The 24293-nt window shown below is 39.0% G+C and overlaps 1 protein-coding gene across 3 annotated transcripts in view; it reads right to left on the reverse strand.

Annotated features, from left to right (window-relative positions):
* Window positions 1-7936, reverse strand: part of LOC129777663 (uncharacterized) — a 91596-nt gene extending 83660 nt beyond the window's left edge. The window contains exons 1-2 of one of the 3 annotated variants that reach the window (XM_055784067.1): window positions 7788-7936; window positions 6976-7227 (exon numbers count right to left, since the gene is read on the reverse strand). The gene's annotated coding sequence lies outside the window, so the exon portion shown is untranslated. Of the gene's footprint in view, window positions 1-6975; window positions 7327-7787 lie in introns of all 3 variants that reach the window. The other 2 variants (XM_055784066.1, XM_055784069.1) reach the window with 2 other exon arrangements.
* Window positions 7937-24293: the final 16357 nt, after the last annotated feature.

The following is a 24293-nucleotide window of genomic DNA, read 5'->3' on the forward strand; positions in this document are numbered from 1 at the left end:
GGCATAGTGAACAAACAATACCCAACAACCAAACAAAACGGCCCTTTGCAGGGCCACCAAATCGTTATCAAAGAGGTTTACGATGTAATTCTTCAAACATATCCATAATCAACAGATAGCTTAATGGAATCCTACGTCAACTATGCGGTCGTGTCTCGGACATAACCCTCCTGTGACTTTTTGTGCTCAAAATTTCAGTGTCGTGTTCAAAATTGGAAGTTATCTGTTGCAAAATGCCCAAAAAAGCACAATTTTCGATCAGCATTCGAAATTTTATTATTAAACATCACCAAACTGGTATAAGCTACCGTGATATTGCTGATATTGTCCAGTGGTCGCTAAGATTGTGCAGATGTACAAAAAGTGTGGTTCTATCTCACCAACTAAGCGATCGGTCGTCATATTCAAAGATAACAGGCCGAATTGACAGAGCTATCATGAAAAAGCGGGGCTGGACCGCGGACTATCAGCTTCGAAAATTGCGAAACAGATTGAAAGCGAGTTTTTCATTCAACTGACATTACAATCCGTACGAAATCGTCTTCATAAGAAAGACAGAGTAGCACTTGAGAAGCCACGGTTGTCCGCAAAAATATTTTTGAAAAATGAGGTGACGAGACGAGAGTAATGTTTTTTGGGTATGATGGTATCACAAGAAAATGGCGCCGAACCTGTGAAAGTTTGAAAAAGAAGTGTTGTGCCTTACAGTTGGGCAAGGTGGTGGTGAGTTACCTTAACAAGATTGATTTTTGATTTTGATCAACTAACTGAGCATGACTTTGATTTTTTTTCTACAGGTAGAGTCATGGTGTGGGGATTTATTGCTACATCCGGTGCTGGAGAACTAGTTCTTCGATGGAATCATTACCAAAGAGGTTTATTTGGACACTTGAAGCAAAAACTACCAGCGTCTGGACAAAAGCTAAAGTTGGGGCGCAGATATACGTTCCAACAAGACGCAGATCCGAAGCACACCTCAAAGCTAGTTTCGCAGTGGTTCAAGGAAAACCAAATATATAGTTATCTTACCACAAATTGATAATCTAAGTCCCTTTTTACAATAAAATTTGTTTTTGGGGCAGAAATTTTGCAAAATAAATGTGTCCGGATCTTTGAAAAAAAAAAATAAGAATGAGTTGGGAAAGACGGACACTTGAAGGGAAAGATGGACACAAAGTTATATTTTGAAATTCAAGTTGATGTATTTAATAAGTGGAGCACTTCAAATAGGTCCTAAAATTTATTGAACTAAAAGACTTCAATCACCTTGAAAGGCCTTGTAATTTTTCTCATTTTTTCATGTCTAAAATAGCTTTCGGCTTCCGGAATGATAGATTTGGATTACGTCTTCAAATCCGCTAAGCCAGCCATCCGAGACATCTGAGTTGGTTTATTGAACGAATGCATCAGTCTGTTTTTTCCGACAGTTCCAAAGCCAACTTTCTGACTTCTGTCATAGAATCTAGGTCGATGAGATGGCCCACTAGCTCTTGTTCCTACTGCTGATAGAGAACCGTCGAAAATAGTTCTAGCTGTGGTGAAAAATTGGAATTTTGAGGTTCCGTTTGAGTATTGTTCTTGGAATGTTGAAATTCAACGCAGCTGTGTTCACGGTGAACCTTCCTTGACAGCATTTACAGCCTTTTCTATCCGATGGTTCGTCCATAACTTCCGGTTGCTTATGCAAACAAGGTTAGTGGGTATTTGATGCGATGAAGGAGGAGGAGATAATCAATTTGTTTTCAAAAGAAAATGTTCGGGTTTCCCTTCGATGAAGTGTCCGTCTTACCCGACATGATTAGTATTTTTTCAACAGTTTCTCATCATTTTTCATTACTTCAGAAATGTTAATATGAGAAAACTCACCGCTGATACAATAAACTGGAAGGAAAGTAATGATAAAACACTCACGTAACGAAAAATACCTCAAAAATTACTCGATAACAATGAGCACCTTATTTTCTGCAAACGAAAATTAACATCGAGACTACTTTTTTATATTTATTTACAATTCTAATAGAAGGCCAGCTCGGTGTACACGGTGAGTGTCAAAAGTATTGATACACTGTATTGCAAGTTTGTACAACATTTAAATTTAAAATGAATGATTTATCAATCATACATTGGTATCAATATTTCCTACCTTGTCCGTCTTTCCCGACCTTCCCTATATGTTCCGCTGCGACGTTATTAGTTGCCCCGGGTCCTCAATCATTTCTAGCGTCCAAGGTTGTCGTAGTAGATCTATTTGTCATCGCCAGTCACAATACGTCTGAGAAACTGCAAACTCAGATTTACATAAATTTGGAAGCAAGATCAAATTGCTGAGTTCCAGATTAAAAATTCGCTACATAAAACGATTTACAGATAATCTATTGTTCACGATCGAATATAGCTTGACTAATATTCTATTCCCATTCACACGTTGTGCCGCGACCGATCTAGGGTACCGACAATGAACTTTTTGGCTGGTTCACGTCGATCCTTGCGGATCGATAGAAACGATAGATTACCCGGAAAAAATTTATTAACGCTCAAAGGAGGAATCGATTCCTCCCACTCAGCGCAAATAGTACTCGCTCCCCATACCACGACAATAGGATTATTAACGCCTTAGAAGGAAAGGAATCCTTCTCGGAATTACACAGCAAAAATAAGGCCCCCATCCCAACAATAGGAAACGACGATCGATTGCGGCATTCGTAAACAAATAATTTTACAACACTGCTTTCATAAATATAATTTCTTCGATATGGTGCAATAATATCCACTACACCATATCAAACATTTCGTATTCTTCACTATCAAATCTATAGTCAATGGCACCTATCGGTATCGAATTATTATCGATACTTCGATTTTCGCTGAATGCTCCTTTCAGTTCGACTGCAGAACTTGACCTTCCGCATCTCACACCGTAATAGTTTCGAAACGGAGGTATTAGCGTCCAAAACCTTGTACTCCGAGCGTCACTCTCTCGTTTTCGAAACTTTAAACTTACACCTCGGTACAGAAATAAATGACGTAGTCCTACGTCAAAATATGTATCGCAGTGACAACGCACCATCAAATACCGCTGTAAAGGTGAAATTGATCGAATCAAAGTGCGAACACTTTAATCGCCCACCATTTTCGCTAGATCGAGATCCCTTTGACTTCCATCTGTTCTCAACACTAGAAAACTTTTTTTTTCTAGTCATACATTGCCAAATAAAAATGACAGAGAATTGTTTTTCGATTACAATCATATTCACGACAATTAACACCATTGATCTACACTTGTCAACAAAATTAAAGCAACAAAGTAAGAAGTCGAAAATTTAAAGTCATCTTTGACATACTGTAACTTCATGAAAAATCAACGCATGCAGATGGAATATACACAATTTTAAAACTTCAACTTTAAGGAAATCTTGCGTAGTGGAACATTTTTCCAAATTCCAACCCTTGTATTCAATGTGATCACACCGTTAAAAAATTGCAAAATAATAATTTGATGCACATCGTCTATAACTGTTTGCACGAAATGTTGTGTGCGTTGTTGACAAAGTGGATATTCTTAATTTACGTTTCATTATACAATTTCTCGTTTTTGAAGAGCTCTCGTCAAAATGAAGTCTACCTTTCGTTACCTACAATTCAAAAATGATCGTGCATTGATTGGTCTAGGTCCTATGTGATTCACGTGCATGATAATATCCTCTCATAATACAGTTTTTTATTTCTTTTCACTGTATATAATCGAGTCAAAAATTTTTTTTATTCGTTTTTTTGCATAAATGTTTCGCTTTTTGAAAATAAAAGGGGAATTTGATTTTTGATTCATCCCCTTAAAGTCAGAAAACACCTTTCTCACATGAAAAAAAATAAATTTACCCAGATTCTCTCAGGAGGTGATAGACGATCATATTTCATGAAAAAATTCCTCCTACGCATATGTTCGAATTTCAACAATGACAGAATAATATAACTTTTTTGACGTGGGACTACGTCTAACCGGAATATATGGAGGGTAAAATGAAAACCTAAACACAGAACATGCAGGAAAAAATGAAAGATTTCGAATGCTTATAGCTCAAACATTTCGTACTGGATAGGAGAGATGTTTGCATTACTTGATAGGGAATATTTCTACGCATCTATCGCAACTAACAAAATGTTGTTTTTCATTAGATAAACAATTGAATAACTGTAAAATATTAGGCGTTATCTAAACGCCCTAACTGCATCGTTTTGATTGGCCCGATTTATGGTTTCCCTAAAACAGCCATCAAAACCAAGCAGCCTTGGGGAAATCGGCATTGCAAATACATGAAAGTAGGGGGACTTTTGTTCTCATCGAAAAATGTTCCCTAACACAGACTTTAAAACCAAGCAGCGAAATCGGCATTGCAAACACACGAAAGAGCCTAGAGGCGAGTGAACTGAAAAGTTTAAACCTTCTTAAGGTGAAGGTGGAAGCTAGCCACAAATGGCTGCCACAATGGCGCTCATTTCTTTCATCTCCCTCCCTCACCTCTCGCCCGAAAATCAATAATTTTGCGAAACAGTGTGAAGAAAATGATCGTTTTCGCACACTTCCCATCAAGTAATATCAACCAAACTCTAATCGATTACTCACAAGATATTAAATTTTCATCTGCTTTCGCACCGTATAGTGAAGAACGTCGGAAAACTCGAGCAAGTGCTCTGAAAGTTAAATTTTCGTTTTTCAATCTTCTGCAATGGTTTTGTTTGTATTGGTGGAAGCATCGTTATTTTTTCGACACTGATGCCAAACAACATCATCGAAACAGCTATAAAAACCACTCAATAAAATGTTATTCCGGAGTCATAGCGTCCCATGTCATGAAAATCAATAGAATAAAATTGTGTTGATATCAATACAATTATTATTTTTACGTTTAATGGGTCTATAATGTAAGTTTTAGCAACTTTAACATTGGGTAAGAAAGTTGTATTGCAGAGCTCGGAACACTGCCACGGCTGCCTATGCTTTCAAAAACAGTAAACGGAAGAGTATTAAATTCAATCTAAATGCCTCGGCCAACGAAGAGAAGGGTTAAGGCTTTCCAACGTGAATATGTGAAAACAATACGATCAACGAAGGAAAATATTAAGGAATTATCAACATCGAGTTACTATGCGGAAGAACTTGTTAATACCAAAAGTGCCCCAATTCGCATGTGTTATAAATTTGCTCATGTTACGCTCGCGTATAATCAGAATCATATGCAAATGCACCTTCTATATATATTTATATTTGCAATTGTTCATCGGAACATATCGTTCATACATTTTACTTCAGTATTGAATTGTTATTTGTTTTTGTTTTCAAATGTATTCAAAGACTCGTGTCAATGAAGCGCCACACAGTCTGATAAGTGAATTGATCTATTTACGTGTGCTTTGCTCTTCTCTCACAAACACTATTACCCCATTTTTACACGAGGGTTTACCTATACTACTACAATAGCTAGCTTCCACCTTCACCTTAAAGCCAAAAAGAAGAAGAAGAACACACGAAAGTAGGGGGAGCTTTTGTTCCCACTGAAATGTGTTCCCTAATAGAGATTTCTAAACCAAGGTGCCTGGAGAAATCGGTATTTCAAATTCATGCAAGTCGGGGGTATTTTTGTTCCGACTGGAATGTGTTTCCCTAACACAGACTTCAAATCCATGGAGCGTGGGGAAATCGGCATTGCGAATTCATACAAATCGGGGGTATTTTTGTTCCGATTGAAATGTGTTTCCCTAACACAGACTTCAAAACCGAGGTTTCTGGGGAAATCGGTTCCGCAAATAAATGCAAACTGCGAGTACTTTTGTCCTCGCTTGCCTTTGTGCAGAGTGGAATATGTCTGTCCTAACATGATCTTCTATACCTAGGAACCTGGGAAAATCGTGCAGACACTAGAAGCGAATGAACTTCCCAGTTTCAAGCAAATTCGAGATTCGAGAAGTATGTACACTTTTGGGATGTAAACTTCAGAGGGAAATGTAAAATAAAATAATCGTTTGATAATTTTTTTTTGTCTTTATTGGAAAGATTTTCAGCCTTAGGCTGGTTCATCAAACGTTTGATAATTCTTCCGTACATATATTTTGTTCTAGTCATCATACCAAACGTAAAAGGTCCGTCATTAAATTTACTTGTAACGAAGAACAATCAATCACAATAAATGAATTGACTTTACACGGCATTTGTTCATTTTTTTCACTCACAGAGCAAATATATTGAACTCAATTGAATTTGGAAACTGTTTCATTCAATCAAGAATTTAATCAATACAAACGAATGATTGTTAAGCTAAGGTAGTTCCACGTCAACCTTGCGGTTATATCATAGATATAACCCACTCATTTTTTTGCTTCGGACTCTGTTTCCTCAAACTGGCTATACAGTAAAAAGTAGTACTACGGATTTTATAAACATTTTGGAAGTAAATAACTCAAAAAGTAAATTTTATCCTGAAAAATTTATATTAAACTAGATTTTTTCAATCAATTAAATTGAAGCTCTCTAATCGCTCTACAATTTGTTCTTTGACACCCAACTTCTATCTTTCTCAATTTGGCTGCAATATCGATGTAAACATTTCAACAAATTCAACAACATTCACATTCAACATTCAAGCAAAATCTTCAAAAATTACGATTTTTTTCGCACTTTACATGTAATAGCCACATAAACTGGAACTATTAAAAAAACATTTTTTTCCAAACTGTATATAATCGAGTCCAAAATTGAATATAATCAACAAAGTGAATACAAAGTGAATATGTCATTTCAACAAAAAGTGACACTTCTGTCCAATAAATATTTTGTTAATACAATGAACCGCAATTACACACCTATTGAATGAAGGAAAGATTTATATGTGTTTTTGTGTTTTGTATGTTAAATGTATTCAGTACATTTTTGAAATCTCCATATTTCATAATCCCAATCATGAGAAAAAAAAGCAACCTTACCTTCTTTGTTAGCAATTGACCGTAATCCTTTGTCGGTTATTGCAGACGAAGTTGATTTCCTCAGTTTCGAAGCGATCGCTTCAACTGGTTTTTGAAGAGCTACTTCCGAAAACAAACTGTCTTATTCACAGTTTCTGCTTCTTCTGCTATCACTCAATACCACAGAAAAAAATCCCCGCGGTCTCAGAATAACACATACAAGCACTAAACACTAGCTTTCAACTTCTTAAATGAGCTATGCTCATAAAACGCCTAGAAATGGTAATTATTTAATATTCGAAATCACGTGCACTTAATTCGTTTGTATATCCTCCAGACGCAATGTTGCTCTCCAAACACAACAGCATTTCTCTGATTGAAATAGACGAAATATCCGGTATCGTGTTAAGATCGTTTCGCGCTTCTTTCGATTTTGTTGAACAGACGGGATTGTTTCAAAACCTCGTCCACTTCAACTTCTGCTGCTTCGCAAAGCTCAGCTTTGCTTGCTGCCCCTCTCAAATATTACGAGTAAGATCAGATATCCACAGGTGAAGAAAAGACCATCGTTATCAGTAAGGGCTGCGCACGAATGCAAATACAAACATAATGAAATAAGGAAACACGAAAAATGAAGCCAAACAAACAACCCTTCCAGCTATCGGCTTTCTCTGTGGTATCTGAGTCTCGCCCGTCCGCCTGGATCCAGCGATCCTCGACGTCTCGGAGAAGGTTACGATTTGCGCAGAAAACGAAAACCTGTTGGACAGCGGCGCAGAAAAAAAACAACAAACGGAATGCCGCGATCTTCCCGGCAGACCAGGAAGACTAACCTTCCAGAAGAAATATACGTGTTAACCACTAAGATAAAGACACAGTTTCACAAGTTTCTAATCGCGTAACGCGAAGGGCACACTCACGTGCACACGCCCGAACTGATCGCAACGAACGTTGAAGATCAACTGCCAAGAGCAGCGATACACGATCGCGCAGTCGGCTACCGACTCTGAGTTGGTTGCGAAGGTGTGCTGCTCCTCAAGACACCAACACATCCGCACAGGGGCCCCAGAAGGTGCACGCAACGTTCACACGATCGATAAAGTGGCTCGGTCCCCCGCTTGTGCATACTTCTCCTGTTATCTCTAATGTTGATCGAGCATTCTTGGAATTTGAAACTGGAATGCGCTGGAGTGTTCGGAGGAATTCTGAACATACACAGAGCTTATCCTCTTATCTACGTTACAAATTGCGGAGGTGTTTTTAAACTTAAGTTCAGGTCAGTCAATAGCTGATTCTAATATGCAAACTGAGCTAAGTTCAAGATCGCAATATAAATAGACAATTATGTGTTTTCATCTGATTCACTACGGTGTAATGTTTACCGAAATACCATTCACCCGAAACAGTTTTACCAGAAACATATTCACCCGAATTGTTCACTCGAATTAACATTTATCAGAGTGTGATATTTGTCGGAACGCAGAAGAAAGAAAAATACCGCCAAAATCAGACTATGATTTCTGTTAAATCTCCTGATAATAAATATTATCAATTCGATATTCGTTGGAAAGTAACAAACATGCGGAAGTAAAAGTGAAATATTTTAAAATAAAGACAGTTTCACGATGAAGACACAGCTGATCTAGGACAGTACAACCTCAAACCGCAATGGATTAACTATTCCTCCGTGATTATTTTATAAGGTTTTTATGCTAACCTCAATAAAACATATAAGTTATAAGAGTAGATATTTCTTCATTTAAGTATCCGTTTTAATATTTTCTTTCATTATTAGTCTATTATTATTAGTTATTAAATATTAACACATCCAGTTATTAGACCATAACTTGTAATAAAGCCAAAAACTGTCACAAGGAACACTTTCAACAATGTTCTCTCCAGGCAATTGTTAAATGACCAATTGAAAATGCTGGAATCATCCGGCATGAGGTTTCGAAAACCAATAAAAACCAATTTGTTGTAGAAAACTTCGCCTTTGAAGGCTGCGTATGCGCGTTTGAATGAAGTATTGTTACTTTAATTTTAAGACTTTGATAAGTAATATGAATTAACTGTGCAGATTTCTTACAAAAAATATAGTCATGAATAGAACAACAGTGATGAATGAAAAATTATGAATTTCTAAAATTAAATATTTGGCCCCATTATGTAACTCTAGTTGAACAGAATTTTGCTTGTTTATTTTGCTGTTAAAGATACAGTCGGGTGAAAACTGTCGGCATAATTTTTAGAGCTGTTTGGTTTGCTTGTTGCATTCCTGGTGTTTTCCTTTGGGAAACAATTCTGCAACGGCAATTTCAAAATATGCAATTCGCCGACGTTCGAGAAAGAACTCGATTCGACAAGGCTCTATCCATTTACAAAATATCAAAATTCGCTCGGGGTGATAGTTATATGGATCGAATCGACCGTTTACATAATAGGTGCAAATATTTCCGATAGATAGTTCTTACACCTCTAGATAATTGAGGAATATAAGAATCATCCTGGGTGTATTTTTATGGAAAATAATTGTTTTTATGTTCATAAATGACAGTTTCCTTAAAAAAATCAACGATATTGATTGATAAGACTCTACGGAAAATAAAATATTATGTAACCGATAATTATTTTTATTCCATAGAATAATTTATCATTGAATATTTATTAGAATGTCCTATGTTTTTCCTTCTTTCCTTAGGATTAGAATGTCCTATGTTTTTTTTTGTTTCAAATAAATACACATAACGCCTAAAAATACACAATAGCAAAATTACAGGGATACGCACAGTTTGTGATACCGTGTGCGAATATACGAGCTATGATTTCGCGCAAGTATAGGAGGATTAAAAGTTTTGTTGTCTAGTGATACACCCAAAATTGATTTTAGCTCATGTTTCGTCATCGCGATTTATTACATTAAATGAGCCTAAAAATAACAGAAAATGTCATAACCCCTCAAATACTGGTAAGCATTTATTTAATATATATGGTACAGCAATATAAGATTAATACGAGCGAGCGAAACAAGAGACAAATAAGCTTTCCGTATACTTTGCTACATACACGGACCAGACCGAGATAGATATAGCTCTCTTTTATGCTCTCTTTCCCACTCTTAGAAAACACGATATTATCACGCATTAACTCAACAGCATCATTAGCTATGTGAATAGCGTGGTCGTGTAAAACAGCCTTGTATTCCAGCCGGCCTTGGTTCGATCTCCGTTGACGTCGTTTGGACTTTTTTTGGGTGCAATCCCAAAAAAGAAAGAGATGTCTGCATCTCAGGTAAATTCGCTTGCAAGTTGATGATTTGGCAAGACATCTGTGGTTGTGGAAAAAAAGTCACAGGAGGGTTGTGTCCAAGACACGACCGCATAGTAGACGTAGGATTCCGTTAGACTATCTGTTGATTTTAAATATGTTTGAAGAGTACATCGTTAAACTCTTTGGTAATGATTTTGATCCTGAAAAGGGCCGTTTTTTTGGTTGTTGGGTATTGTTTGTTCACTCCACCAGTGTTTACCGAGTAATGATGACAGAAGGATGGTAAACAGTCGTTGAATAGTGCGTATCAGATAAAAGATACCGATGTGGAAGGAGATATGACGAAAACCGCCCTCTGTGATCCTAGACGAGATGCCTCCTGTGTTATGTACGTATGAAATAAAGAAAAAAAACTCATCAATGTAATATACGATAATTACCAAGACCGAACACAATTATCAATTTTTCTCATCAGTAAAAACATGTTTCATTAATATAGAGAAAACATATTCGAAATGGAAAACGTAAATTTATTTTATAATTTTCACTTTCTGACTGTTTATTCAACCCAATGCGAATTTTAATTGAACTAACAACACCTAATACTATATGTAAAGCAATCACTTTTCCTAATATTTCTCGATTTTTTCCAATTTTTCTCGCCGTATAAACTTTTCTTGGATGAAAATGAACACAACAAAACAGACAGCTTAAACCAAACGACACCTTGGTTTTTATTTATGAAAAATGAAATGAATCGTATCATATATTCAAAAGTTCCCCATACTTTCATGTATTTGCAATGTCGATTTCTCCCAGGCAGCTTGGTTTTTATGTCTCTGTTAGGGAATACGTTTCGGTAGGAATAAAAGTTCCCTATACTTTTATCTATTTGCAATGTCGATTTCCCCCAGGCAGTTTGGTTTTGATGTTTCTATTAGGGAACACATTTCGGTACGAACAAAAGTTTCCCCTACTTTCATGTATTTGCAATGCCGATTTCTCCCAGGTTTTGATGTCTCTATTAGGGACCGACCGCACGTGTCGTCAATTTCGACCAATCAGAAGTGGGTATTCCTGTTAGGATAGGGGTTGAGATTTTTCAATTGTTTGATAGTTAGTTTCATGACATATATTATTTTCTTCAATATAAAAAATTGTTATGGAATGCCGAAATCGATTGACGCAAAAATGTCATCAATCCATCATGAAATGACCGAGCAATAGGCGTTTGTAATTGGACAATTTTCACGATGTGCTCGATTTAAGATTTTCAATTTGTACCCCAATATGTTCCCGAAAGACGTAATCCTACGTCAAAAACAAAGATTTTCATCACCGGAGCAACTATGCAACAACTTTACAAGGAGAAGTATCTTCAAAAAATAATTTTGCCGTTCCTTTGACCACACGAAGGTCCTACTGGTCCTACTGTAGAAGAGATTCAAGAAAACAAATAATATGTTTCAAAAATAAAGCAAACAACAGATACTGATAACTAGTGATCTAGTTCTTCTGTCCATTGTCATTTTAGCCACTGTGGAATGTGATCGATCACCTTCGGTGGCACCCTCGATTTTCGATTTACGATGAAAAGACTTATTCACCATCATTTGACGACATGTTCCACTCTATATTCGCCAATCCAAACTGCTCTATAAAATTAAACATATTTTTATTCCAAAGCTCTTATCGACTGAAGTTCATTTCGGAAAAAAGGTTCGCTAAGATGAGTTCAGTATTTAGGATCGGAAAGTTTTGGAAAATTGTCAAGCGTAAATTGAAGAATCGTGGCAGAACAATAAAAAAAAATGGGTGGGTTATATATATGATATAACCGAAAGGTTGACGTGGGACTACCTTAGCTTAGTAATCATTTATATGTATTGATTGAATGAAACAATTTCCGAATTCAATTGAATTCAATATATTTGCGTTGTGAGTAAAAAGTTTGAACAAATGCCATGTCTCTAGTGTCTGCACGATCTTACCAGGTACCTAAGTTTAGGAGACCCTGTTAGGGAAACGCATTCGAGTCTGCACAAAGGCAAGCGAGTATAAAAGTACTCGCAGTTTGCATGTATTTGCAATGCCGATTTCCCCAGACACCTTGGTTTAGAAGTCTTTATAGGTAATCAGATTTCAGTCGGAACAAAAATACTCCCGACCTGCATGAATTTGCAATCCCAGTTTTCCTAGACACCTTGGTTCTGAAGCCTGTGTTGGGGAAACATATTTTAGTCGGAACAAATTGCCCTCGACTTGCATGTATTAGCAACGCCAATTTTCCCTCGCTCCATGGATTTGAAGTCTGTGGTAGGGAAACACATTTCAGTCGGAACAAAAATGCCCCCGAATTGCATGTATTTGCAATGCCAACTTCCTCACTCTCCTTGGATTTGAAGTCTGTGTTAGAGAAACGCATTTCGGTGGGAACAAAAGCTACCCCTACTTTCATGTATTTTCAAATCCGATTTCCCCAACGCTGCTTGGTTTTGAAGTCTGTGTTGGGGAAACCGTAAATCGGGCCAATCAAAACGAGGCAGTTAGGGCGTTTAGATAACGCTTAACATTTTACAGTTATTCAATTATTTATCTAATGAAAAATGACATTTTATTAATTGCGATAGATGCGTAGAAATATTCCCTATCAATTGATGCAAACATCTTTCCGATCCAGTAGAAAATGTTCGAGTTATAAGCATTCGAAATCTTGCATTTTTTCCTGCATGTTCAGTGTTTATGTTTTCATTTTACCCCCCATATATTCCGGTTAGACGTAGTCCCACGTCAAAACCATCTGATGTGGAAAAAGGGTGGAAAAAGATGAAAGATGGCAATAGGGTTTACAACTTTACTGTGAAGAACATGATGGGAGGTATCCAATGGCTCTTACTTTTTTTCTAGCTGAACTCACAAAGAATCAGAAATACTTCTCGCGATTAATGGTCGTCCCTATTAAGCACACGAGGACCATTACAACTACTCTCACAAACGCGAAACCCAAACAGAGTTAGTAACGCGATATGTCCCAATAACGCAAACCGAACTCGGACCGAGACGGTATCGGGTTTTGTTTATGTTGTGACCGGTTTGGCCATTTGTTAACCACTATTCGCTCGATGTTATGTTTCACCGTCTTACGTCTTCATGCTCTCCAGTGGCCTTTCTGCATCGCACTCCAGGTCATATCCAATACTGAACCAGCCAGTGTCTTTACCGAGCTTAAATCGAAGTGCCTGATCATGCAAATTTGTTGCTTCACTACTTTTCAGTATTGATTCGAGCCGAAGTAAGTGATTCAATTTAGAACACATAACTGTTCCCGACCAGGGCAAAATCTCACTGCAAGATGGGGTTTGCTCTATGAAGCTTGGTCAATATATCCGACCCGGAACGTGAAAATCAATATTATGGCTCAGTTCGAACACGAATTCTGTTCTCACGACTCTGTTGCTTTATGTTGAGAATGCAGCCGGCACAGAGGAACGCGGTAACGTCCAACTCATGGTTCAATCACCTTTATGCTTTATTTGTTGTCGTTCAAATTGTTGCTCCCGATCGAGAAAAAGAGAAAAAGGGGAAATGTTTGAATAAATTATTTTGTCGTTTCCATTCAACCGGCTGCGGATCGAACGCGTGGGAGGATTCCAAGCAAGTTGAGCACGTGTCCAAAGTGTTACATGGTCCGGTTCGTATGGATTGGAATGATGCTTGCTGGTGTAGGTTGACAGTGAGACTTGTTTTTACCATAATTGTAAATAGGTCAGCACTCCTGGTTCCGAGAGGTAGGTCGTAGAACCAGAAAGTGAGTTTCCTCGCGCTATTGACTAGTTTTGTTTATTTTCGAATGAACAATTGACGTTGACGGCATTGACGGTTCGTCTTACAACTGATATAGGCTTTTCGTGTGGAATAAACGAATTCATATTATGAAAATTATTTTTTCTGTATTAAATATGTATTATGTATGATGTATGATGTATGATATGATAGAATGTGATTTTGAAAACTATGTTATTTTTTGTGTTTGAGTAAATTAAAATTGAAATCATGAGTTTTTGGGTGAAACCCCATCAATAACTTTGAGCAAGATTAAAATATTGACAAGTTCTGCATCGCAAAATGTTGGTATTAATAAGCTCTAAAAGAACTTGTTAATATCGTAATCCGACTGACAAGTTCTGCATCGCGGAATGTTTGTATTAGTAAACTCTAAAAGCCTTCCGAAGACAGTTTGTGCGTAGAATTCCAAATATAAAAGTATAAAGAACAAGAAAAAAGGCGTTATATCGGTTATTTCAAGAGATAGAAAAAAACTTCTACAAAGATGTCTCAAATAACTGGTGCTACAATATTGTCGAACTACGTTTACCTCTATCTATAAAGATAAGAAAGTTAGATTTTTTTTATTTCGTCGATAGTTTTGGTCACCCTATTTTTTAATAACTGTGGAAGACAGTTTTTGTTTAGAGAATAAACGTCGAGCTCTAAATTCTAATTTCCACTTAAATGCACCTCCTGGACCATTGTGCATTGGTGTAATTCTGATTATTTGGCGTTGCAAAAAACCCAATCTTCAAGATTTGCAATACAAAAGCTTTTTCGCCATAGATCAGAAGGTTTGCAGAAGAAGTCTTTCACTTAATATTTCGGCTAAGACTTCACCGGCGATTTGAAAATTCTTTTCGACCATTCTGCATTGAGTGTTTAAATGACTTCCAAAGTGCTCATAATGCAGAATTATATCGAACAATTTAGTGGGGCCATTCTTCTTTTGAGACAATGCAACAATGCTATGCTTTCGGGGTCTGCAACAATTATATGGTTTTATTCTGATACTAGCTGTCCCAGTCCCAGTTTTCATTAAAATAATTTCGAACACTTATGTTCCAACAGAAACTATTGTTTTGTACGTGATCTATATTCGTGGTATATAATGTCTTTTTTGGCATATACATCCGATGCAAACTAAGACGTATCAAACCTGATACTAACTGTTCAAATCCGTTGCTTCGTTCTCGAGTTAAATCGTGAGGAACGGACACCAAATCATTTTTATTTATATAGATAACTTTAATGATCTCCTTTATATAAAAAAAAGATCAGTTTGACTTCATATTGTGCTCCCGTGGACCGTTAGTAGTAATTGCAAAGTGATAGGGAAATGGTCTCGGAAATGGTTGTAGTTGCAAAGTGATATGGAAATGGTCTCGCTCGCTCCCAATCCCATTCCATTTAGTTGTAATTTCAAAGTAACAGGAACATGGTCTCGCTCGCCCGATCGACGCCTAACTGTTCAGTCCGGTGACAGAAAAGAACTGGGATTGGGAGAGAATAGCATAGCATTTAAGCGATTTCTGTCCCGTGGCAGAAAATAACTGGGATTGGGAGAGAAAAGTGAGCGAACGAGAGAAACTATTATCCAATTGTAACTAAATGGATTTCCGAGCCGGCACCGGCTTATAAGCCACTGTTCAGTCCGGTGGCAGAAAAGAACTGGGATTGGGAGAGAATAGCATAGCATTTAAGCGATTTCTGTCCCGTGGCAGAAAATAACTGGGATTGGGAGAGAAAAGCGAGCGAACGAGAGAAACTATTATCCAATTGTAACTAAATGGATTTCCGAGCTGGCACCGGCTTATAAGCCACTGTTCAGTCTGGTGGCAGAAAATAAATTGGATTGGGAGAGAAAAGCATAGTGTTTTGGCGAACGAGCAAGAGAAACTATTCTCCAATTACAACTGAATGGATTTCCGAGCTGGCACTGTTCAATTCGGTGGCAGAAAAGATATGGGATTCCCACTTGTCAGTCCCGTGATAGAAAAGAACTGGGATTGAGAGAGAAGAACATAGTGTTTCAGCGAGCGAGCAAGAGAAACTATTTTCCAATTGCCACTGTTCAGTCCGGTGGCAGAAAAGAAATGGAATTACTCTTGTTTAGTCCCGTGGCAGAAAAGAAATGGGATTGTCACTGTTCAGTCCGGTGGCAGAAAAGAAACGGGATTACCACTGTTCGGGCCCGTGGCAGAAAAGAAATGGGATTGTCACTATTCAGTCCGATGGCAGAAAAGAAATGGGATTGGGAGAGAAAACCATAGTGTTTTGGCGAACGAGCAAGAGAAACTATTTTCCAATTGCCACTGTTCAATCCGGTGGCAGAAAAGAAATGGGATTACTGCTGCTCAGTCCGATGGCAGAAAAGAAATGGGATTACTACTGTTCAGTCCCGTGGTAGAAAAGAAATGGGATTGTCACTGTTCAGTCCGGTGGCAGAAAAGAAACGGGATTACCACTGTTCGGGCCCGTGGCAGAAAAGAAATGGGATTGTCACTATTCAGTCCGATGGCAGAGAAGAAATGGAATTGAGAGAGAAAAGCATAGTGTTTTGGCGTACGAGCAAGAGAAACTATTTTCCAATTGCAACTGAATGGATTTCCGAGCTGGCACTGTTCAATTCGGTGGCAGAAAAGATATGGGATTCCCACTAGTCAGTCCTGTGGTAGAAAAGAACTGGATTTGAGAGAGAAGAGCATAGTGTTTCAGCGAGCGAGCAAGAGAAACTATTTTCCAATTGCCACTGTTCAGTCCGGTGGCAGAAAAGAAATGGGAATACTACTGTTCAGTCCCGTTGTTTTACCCTTGCTCGGATGTCAAAAATGTAGTTTTAACATTGAAAAAGACATGACTGTTTTGTGTAAATTTATTGTCACTCAATTTATCGAAAACCAAATACATGGTCTTCCATTCTCCAAGTAAAAAAATCTCCATTTACTTTGACCCCGCAATTATGGATGTTTCAATTGAGAGAGTGACACACTTCAATTATCATGGGGTTCTGTTAGACGTAAACCTATCGTGGATGTATCATATAAATTATCTCGAAAAAAAAATCTCCTCCCTTTGCGGGATTTTAAAAAGAGTATTCACTTTTGTACCACAGAGAGCTCAAATCAATTTTTATTTTGCATGCATTCACTCTCAACTATGGTATAATAGTGTGGGGTCATGCATGCAAAACAAAACTTAAGAAGCTTCAATCATTGCAGAATAGATGTTTGAAAATAATATATAGGCTACCAACTCTACATCCTACTTTGGAATTATACTCTGACAACCCTAATTGTATACTGCCACTTATCGGACTACGTGATCTTCAGACTTGTAAACTTGTACATAGTGTTATTAATGACAATAAATCTCACCACAACCTAGAAATCCCTACAGCAAACCACCGACACAGCACACGACAAGCCAAGAATTTAGTACGAAGTCGAGCAACGACTAGTATAGGCCAGCATCGCATTCTATTCTATGGACCGTCTCGTTTCAATGTGCTACCGTCTGAAGTCCGACTTATCACACGCTCTGATCTCTTCAAAAAAAAATTAAAGAAACATCTAAAATCAGCAATAAACGCTTTCATAATTTGAACAACGAGCAAGCATAACAATTTCTGTAATAACTCTTCATGTTCACAAATTCTTTCTCTAAGTACGAGCACTAGTTCTATTCATTGTTAATGCTTTCCTAATTATTAATATTATGTTGTGTTGTAATTTTATTTGGATCCCTTAAAAGAAATTTGTTTTTCACTGGAATCCAAACATCGTCCCTTTTATGTTTTCCCGTTCACCCTTTAGCGTCCGTTTCCTTGTGTGTGTTTTGTCTTGTTTTTTTTCAATTTAATAAATAGTGCCCTTTAATAAAAAAAAATAAAAAAATAAATAAATGGTGCCCAACTCCAGGAAACACATAACAGAGTTTCTTCGAGATGGGGGTGAGCGGAGGGGAAAAAAAAGAAATGGGATTGTCACTATTTAGTCCGATGGCAGAGAAGAAATGAAATTGGGAGAGAAAAGCATAGTGTTTTGCGAACGAGCAAGAGATTACCACTGTTCAGTCCGGTGGCAAAAAAGAAATGAGATTGGGATAGAAAAGCATAGTGTTTTGGCGAACGAGCAAGAGAAACTATTTTCTAATTGCCACAGTTCAATCCGGTGGCAGAAAAGAAATGGGATTGTCACTGTTCAGTCCGGTGGTAGAAAAGAAATGGGATTACCACTGTTCAGTCCCTTGGCAGAAAAGAAATGGGATTGTCACTGTTCAGTCCGGTGGCAGAAAATAAATGGGATTACCACTGTTCAGTCCGGTGGCAGAAAAGAAACGGGAATACCACTGTTCAGTCCCGTGGCAGAAAAGAAATGGGATTGTCACTATTTAGTCCGATGGCAGAGAAGAAATGAAATTGAGAGAGAAAAGCATAGTGTTTTGCGAACGAGCAAGAGATTACCACTGTTCAGTCCGGTGGCAGAAAAGAAATGGGATTACCACTGTTCAGTCCGGTGGCAAAAAAGAAATGAGATTGGGATAGAAAAGCATAGTGTTTTGGCGAACGAGCAAGAGAAACTATTTTCCAATTGCCACTGTTCAATCCGGTGGCAGAAAAGAAATGGGATTGTCACTGTTCAGTCCGGTGGTAGAAAAGAAATGGGATTACCACTGTTCAGTCCCTTGGCAGAAAAGAAATGGGATTGTCACTGTTCAGTCCGGTGGCAGAAAATAAATGGGATTACCACTGTTCAGTCCGGTGGCAGAAAAGAAACGGGATTACCACTGTTCAGTCCCGTGGCAGAAAAGAAATGGGATTGTCACTATTTAGTCCGATGGCAGAGAAGAAATGAAATTGAGAGAGAAAAGCATAGTGTTTTGCGAACGAGCAAGAGATTACCACTGTTCAGTCCGGTGGCAGAAAAGAAATGGGATTACCACTGTTCAGTCCGGTGGCAAAAAAGAAATGAGATTGGGATAGAAAAGCATAGTGTTTTGGCGAACGAGCAAGAGAAACTATTTTCTAATTGCCACAGTTCAATCCGGTGACAGAAAAGAACTGCGATTGGGAGAGAAAACCATAGTGTTTTGGCGAACGAGCAAGAGAAACTATTTTCCAATTGCCACTGTTCAATCCGGTGGCAGAAAAGAAATGGGATTGTCACTGTTCAGTCCGGTGGTAGAAAAAAAATGGGATTACCACTGTTCACTCCCGTGGCAGAAAAGAGATGAGATTACTACTGTTCAGTCCCTTGGCAGAAAAGAAATGGGATTGTCACTGTTCAGTCCGGTGGCAGAAAATATATGGGATTACCACTGTTCAGTCAGGTGGCAGAAAAGAAACGGGATTACCACTGTTCAGTCCCGTGGCAGAAAAGAAATGGGATTGTCACTATTTAGTCCGATGGCAGAGAAGAAATGAAATTGGGAGAGAAAAGCATAGTGTTTTGCGAACGAGCAAGAGATTACCACTGTTCAGTCCGGTGGCAGAAAAGAAATGGGATTACCACTGTTCAGTCCGGTGGCAAAAAAGAAATGAGATTGGGATAGAAAAGCATAATGGCGAACGAGCAAGAGAAACTATTTTCCAATTGCCACTGTTCAATCCGGTGGCAGAAAAGAAATGGGATTGTCACTGTTCAGTCCGGTGGTAGAAAAGAAATGGGATTACCACTGTTCAGTCCCTTGGCAGAAAAGAAATGGGATTGTCACTGTTCAGTCCGGTGGCAGAAAATAAATGGGATTACCACTGTTCAGTCCGGTGGCAGAAAAGAAACGGGATTACCACTGTTCAGTCCCGTGGCAGAAAAGAAATGGGATTACCACTGTTCAGTCCGGTGGCAAAAAAGAAATGAGATTGGGATAGAAAAGCATAGTGTTTTGGCGAACGAGCAAGAGAAACTATTTTCTAATTGCCACAGATCAATCCGGTGGCAGAAAAGAACTGGGATTGGGAGAGAAAACCATAGTGTTTTGGCGAACGAGCAAGAGAAACTATTTTCCAATTGCCACTGTTCAATCCGGTGGCAGAAAAGAAATGGGATTGTCACTGTTCAGTCCGGTGGTAGAAAAAAATGGGATTACCACTGTTCACTCCCGTGGCAGAAAAGAGATGAGATTACTACTGTTCAGTCCCTTGGCAGAAAAGAAATGGGATTGTCACTGTTCAGTCCGGTGGCAGAAAATAAATGGGATTACCACTGTTCAGTCCGGTGGCAGAAAAGAAACAGGATTACCACTGTTCAGTCCCGTGGCAGAAAAGAAATGGGATTACCACTGTTCAGTCCGGTGGCAGAAAAGAAATGAGATTGGGAGAGAAAACCATAGTGTTTTGGCGAGCAAGAGAAACTGTTTTCCAGTTGCCAGTGTTAAATCCGGTGGCAGAAATGAAATGGGATTGTCACTGTTCAGTCCGGTGGCAAAAAAGAAATGGGATTATCACTGTACAGTCCGGTGGCAAAAAAGAAATGGGATTGGGATAGAAAAGCATAGTGTTTTGGCGAACGAGCAAGAGAAACTATTTTCTAATTGCAACTAAATGGATTTCCGAGCTGGCACTGTTCCATTCGGTGGCAGAAAAGATATGGGATTTCCACTAGTCAGGCCCGTGGTAGAGAAGAACTGGGATTGGGAGAGAAAAGCATAGTCTTTTGGCGAGCAAGAGAAACTATTTTCCAATAGCCAGTGTTCAATCCGGTGGCAGAAAAGAAATGGGATTAACACTGTTCAGTCCCGTGGCAGAAAAAAGATGAGATTACTACTATTCAGTCCCGTGACAGAAAAGAAATGGGATTACTACTGTTCAGTCCGGTGGCAGAAAAGAAATGGGATTACTACTGTTCAGTCCCGTGGCAGAAAAGAAATGGGATTGTCACTGTTCAGTCCGGTGGCAGAAAATATATGGGATTACCACTGTTCAGTCAGGTGGCAGAAAAGAAACGGGATTACCACTGTTCAGTCCCGTGGCAGAAAAGAAATGGGATTGTCACTATTTAGTCCGATGGCAGAGAAGAAATGAAATTGGGAGAGAAAAGCATAGTGTTTTGCGAACGAGCAAGAGATTACCACTGTTCAGTCCGGTGGCAGAAAAGAAATGGGATTACCACTGTTCAGTCCGGTGGCAAAAAAGAAATGAGATTGGGATAGAAAAGCATAATGGCGAACGAGCAAGAGAAACTATTTTCCAATTGCCACTGTTCAATCCGGTGGCAGAAAAGAAATGGGATTGTCACTGTTCAGTCCGGTGGTAGAAAAGAAATGGGATTACCACTGTTCAGTCCCTTGGCAGAAAAGAAATGGGATTGTCACTGTTCAGTCCGGTGGCAGAAAATAAATGGGATTACCACTGTTCAGTCCGGTGGCAGAAAAGAAACGGGATTACCACTGTTCAGTCCCGTGGCAGAAAAGAAATGGGATTACCACTGTTCAGTCCGGTGGCAAAAAAGAAATGAGATTGGGATAGAAAAGCATAGTGTTTTGGCGAACGAGCAAGAGAAACTATTTTCTAATTGCCACAGATCAATCCGGTGGCAGAAAAGAACTGGGATTGGGAGAGAAAACCATAGTGTTTTGGCGAACGAGCAAGAGAAACTATTTTCCAATTGCCACTGTTCAATCCGGTGGCAGAAAAGAACTGGCATTGGGAGAGAAAAGTATAGAGTTTTGGCGAACGAGCAAGAGAAACTATTTTCCAATTGCAACTAAATGGATTTCCGAGCTGGCACTGTTCCATTCGGTGGCAGAAAAGATATGGGATTTCCACTAGTCAGGCCCGTGGTAGAGAAGAACTGGGATTGGGAGAGAAAAGCATAGTGTTTTGGAGAGCGAGCAAGAGAAACTATTTTCCAATTGCAACTGAATGGATTTCCGAGCTGGCACTGTTCAATTCAGTGGTAGAAAAGATATGGGATTACTACTGTTACGTCCCGTGGTAGAAAAGATCTGGGATAGGAAGAGAAGAGCATAGTGTTTCAGCGAGCGAGCAAGAGAAACTATTTGCCAATTGCCACTGTTCAGAAAGAAAAGGGATTACCACTGTTCAGTCCGGTGGCAAAAAAGAAATGGGATTACCACTGTTCAGTCCCGTGGCAGAAAAGAAATGGGATTGTCACTGTTCGTCCGGTAGCAAAAAAGAAATGGGATTACTTCTGTTCAGTCCGGTGGCAGAAAAGAAATGGGAATACCACTGTTCAGTCCGGTGGCAGAAAAGAGATGGGATTGTCACCGTTCAGTCCGATAGCAAAAAAAGAAATGGGATTACTTCTGTTCAGTCCGGTGGCAGAAAAGAAACGGGATTGTCACTGTTCAGTCCGGTGGCAGAAAAGAAATGGGATTGTCACTGTTCAGTTCCGTGGCAGAAAAGAGATGAGATTACTACTGTTCAGTCCCGTGGCAGAAAAGAAATGGGATTGTCACTGTTCAGTCCAGTGGCAGAAAAGAAATGGGTGTGTGTGTTTTGGCGAACAAGAGAAACTGCCAGTGTTCAATCAGGTGGCAGAAAAGAAATAGGATTACCACTGTTCAGTCCCGTGGCAGAAAAGAGATGAGATTACTACTGTTCAGTCCCGTGGCAGAAAAGAAATGGGATTGTCACTGTTCAATCCGGTGGCAAAAAAGAAATGGGATTACTTCTGTTCAGTCCGGTGGCAGAAAAGAGATGAGCTTACTACTGTTCAGTCCGGTGGCAGAAAAGAAACGGGATTGTCTCTGTTCAGTCCGGTGGCAAAAAAGAAATGGGATTACTTCTGTTCAGTCCGGTGGCAGAAAAGAAACGGGATTGTCACTGTTCAGTCCGGCGGCAAAAAAGAAATGGGATTACTTCTGTTCAGTCCAGTAGCAAAAAAGGAATGGGATTACCACTGTTCAGTCCGGTGGCAGAAAAGAAACGGGATTACCACTGTTCAGTCCCGTGGCAGAAAAGAAATGGGATTACCACTTTTCAGTCCGGTAGCAAAAAAGAAATGGGATTATTTCTGTTCAGTCCGGTAGCAAAAAAAGAAATGGGATTACTTCTGTTCAGTCCAGTAACAAAAAAGAAATGGGATTACTTCTGTTCAGTCCAGTAGCAAAAAAGAAATGGGATTACCACTGTTCAGTCCGGTGGCAGAAAAGAAACGGGATTACCACTGTTCAGTCCCGTGGCAGAAAAGAAATGGGATTACCACTTTTCAGTCCGGTAGCAAAAAAGAAATGGGATTATTTCTGTTCAGTCCGGTAGCAAAAAAAGAAATGGGATTACTTCTGTTCAGTCCAGTAGCAAAAAAGAAATGGGATTACTTCTGTTCAGTCCGGTGGCAGAAAAGAAACGGGATTACCACTGTTCAGTCCCGTGGCAGAAAAGAAATGGGATTACCACTTTTCAGTCCGGTAGCAAAAAAGAAATGGGATTATTTCTGTTCAGTCCGGTAGCAAAAAAAGAAATGAGATTACTTCTGTTCAGTCCAGTAGCAAAAAAGAAATGGGATTACTTCTGTTCAGTCCGGTGGCAGAAAAGAAACGGGATTACCACTGTTCAGTCTGGTGGCAGAAAAGAAATGGGATTGTCACTGTTCAGTCCGGTAGCAAAAAAGAAATGGGATTATTTCTGTTCAGTCCGGTGGCAAAAAAGAAATGGGATTGTCACCGTTCAGTCCCGTGGCAGAAAAGAAATAGGTTGTCACTGTTCAGTCCGGTGGCAGATAAGAGATGAGATTACTACTTTTCAGTCCCGTGGCAGAAAAGAAATGGGATTACCACTGTTCAGTCCGGTGGCAGAAAAGAAATGGGATTGTCACTGTTCAGTCCAGTGGCAGAAAAGAAATGGGATTACCACTGTTCAGTCCGGTGGTAGAAAAGAAATGGGATTACTACTGTTCAGTTCCGTGGCAGAAAAGAAATGGGATTTCCACTGTTCAGTCTCATGGCAGAAATGAAATTGGATTACCACTGTTCAGTCTCATGGCAGAAATGAAATGGGATTGTCACTGTTCAGTCCGGTGGCAGAAAAGAAATGGGATTACTACTGTTCAGTCCCGTGGCAGAAAAGAAATGGGATTGTCACTGTTCAGTCCGGTGGCAGAAAAGAAATGGAATTACTTCTGTTCAGTCCGGTGGCAGACAAGAAATGGGATTACCACTGTTCAGTCGATTTGGGAATGGGATTGGGGGATATCGATCGAGCGAGCGAGACCATTTCCCTGTCACTTTGGAATTGCAACTAATTGGATTTCTTTCTTTCTTTGTTTTTAAGAGGCTTTAAA

This window comes from Toxorhynchites rutilus, chromosome 3 (assembly GCF_029784135.1).
Source record: "Toxorhynchites rutilus septentrionalis strain SRP chromosome 3, ASM2978413v1, whole genome shotgun sequence".
NCBI classification, from domain to species: domain Eukaryota; kingdom Metazoa; phylum Arthropoda; class Insecta; order Diptera; family Culicidae; genus Toxorhynchites; species Toxorhynchites rutilus.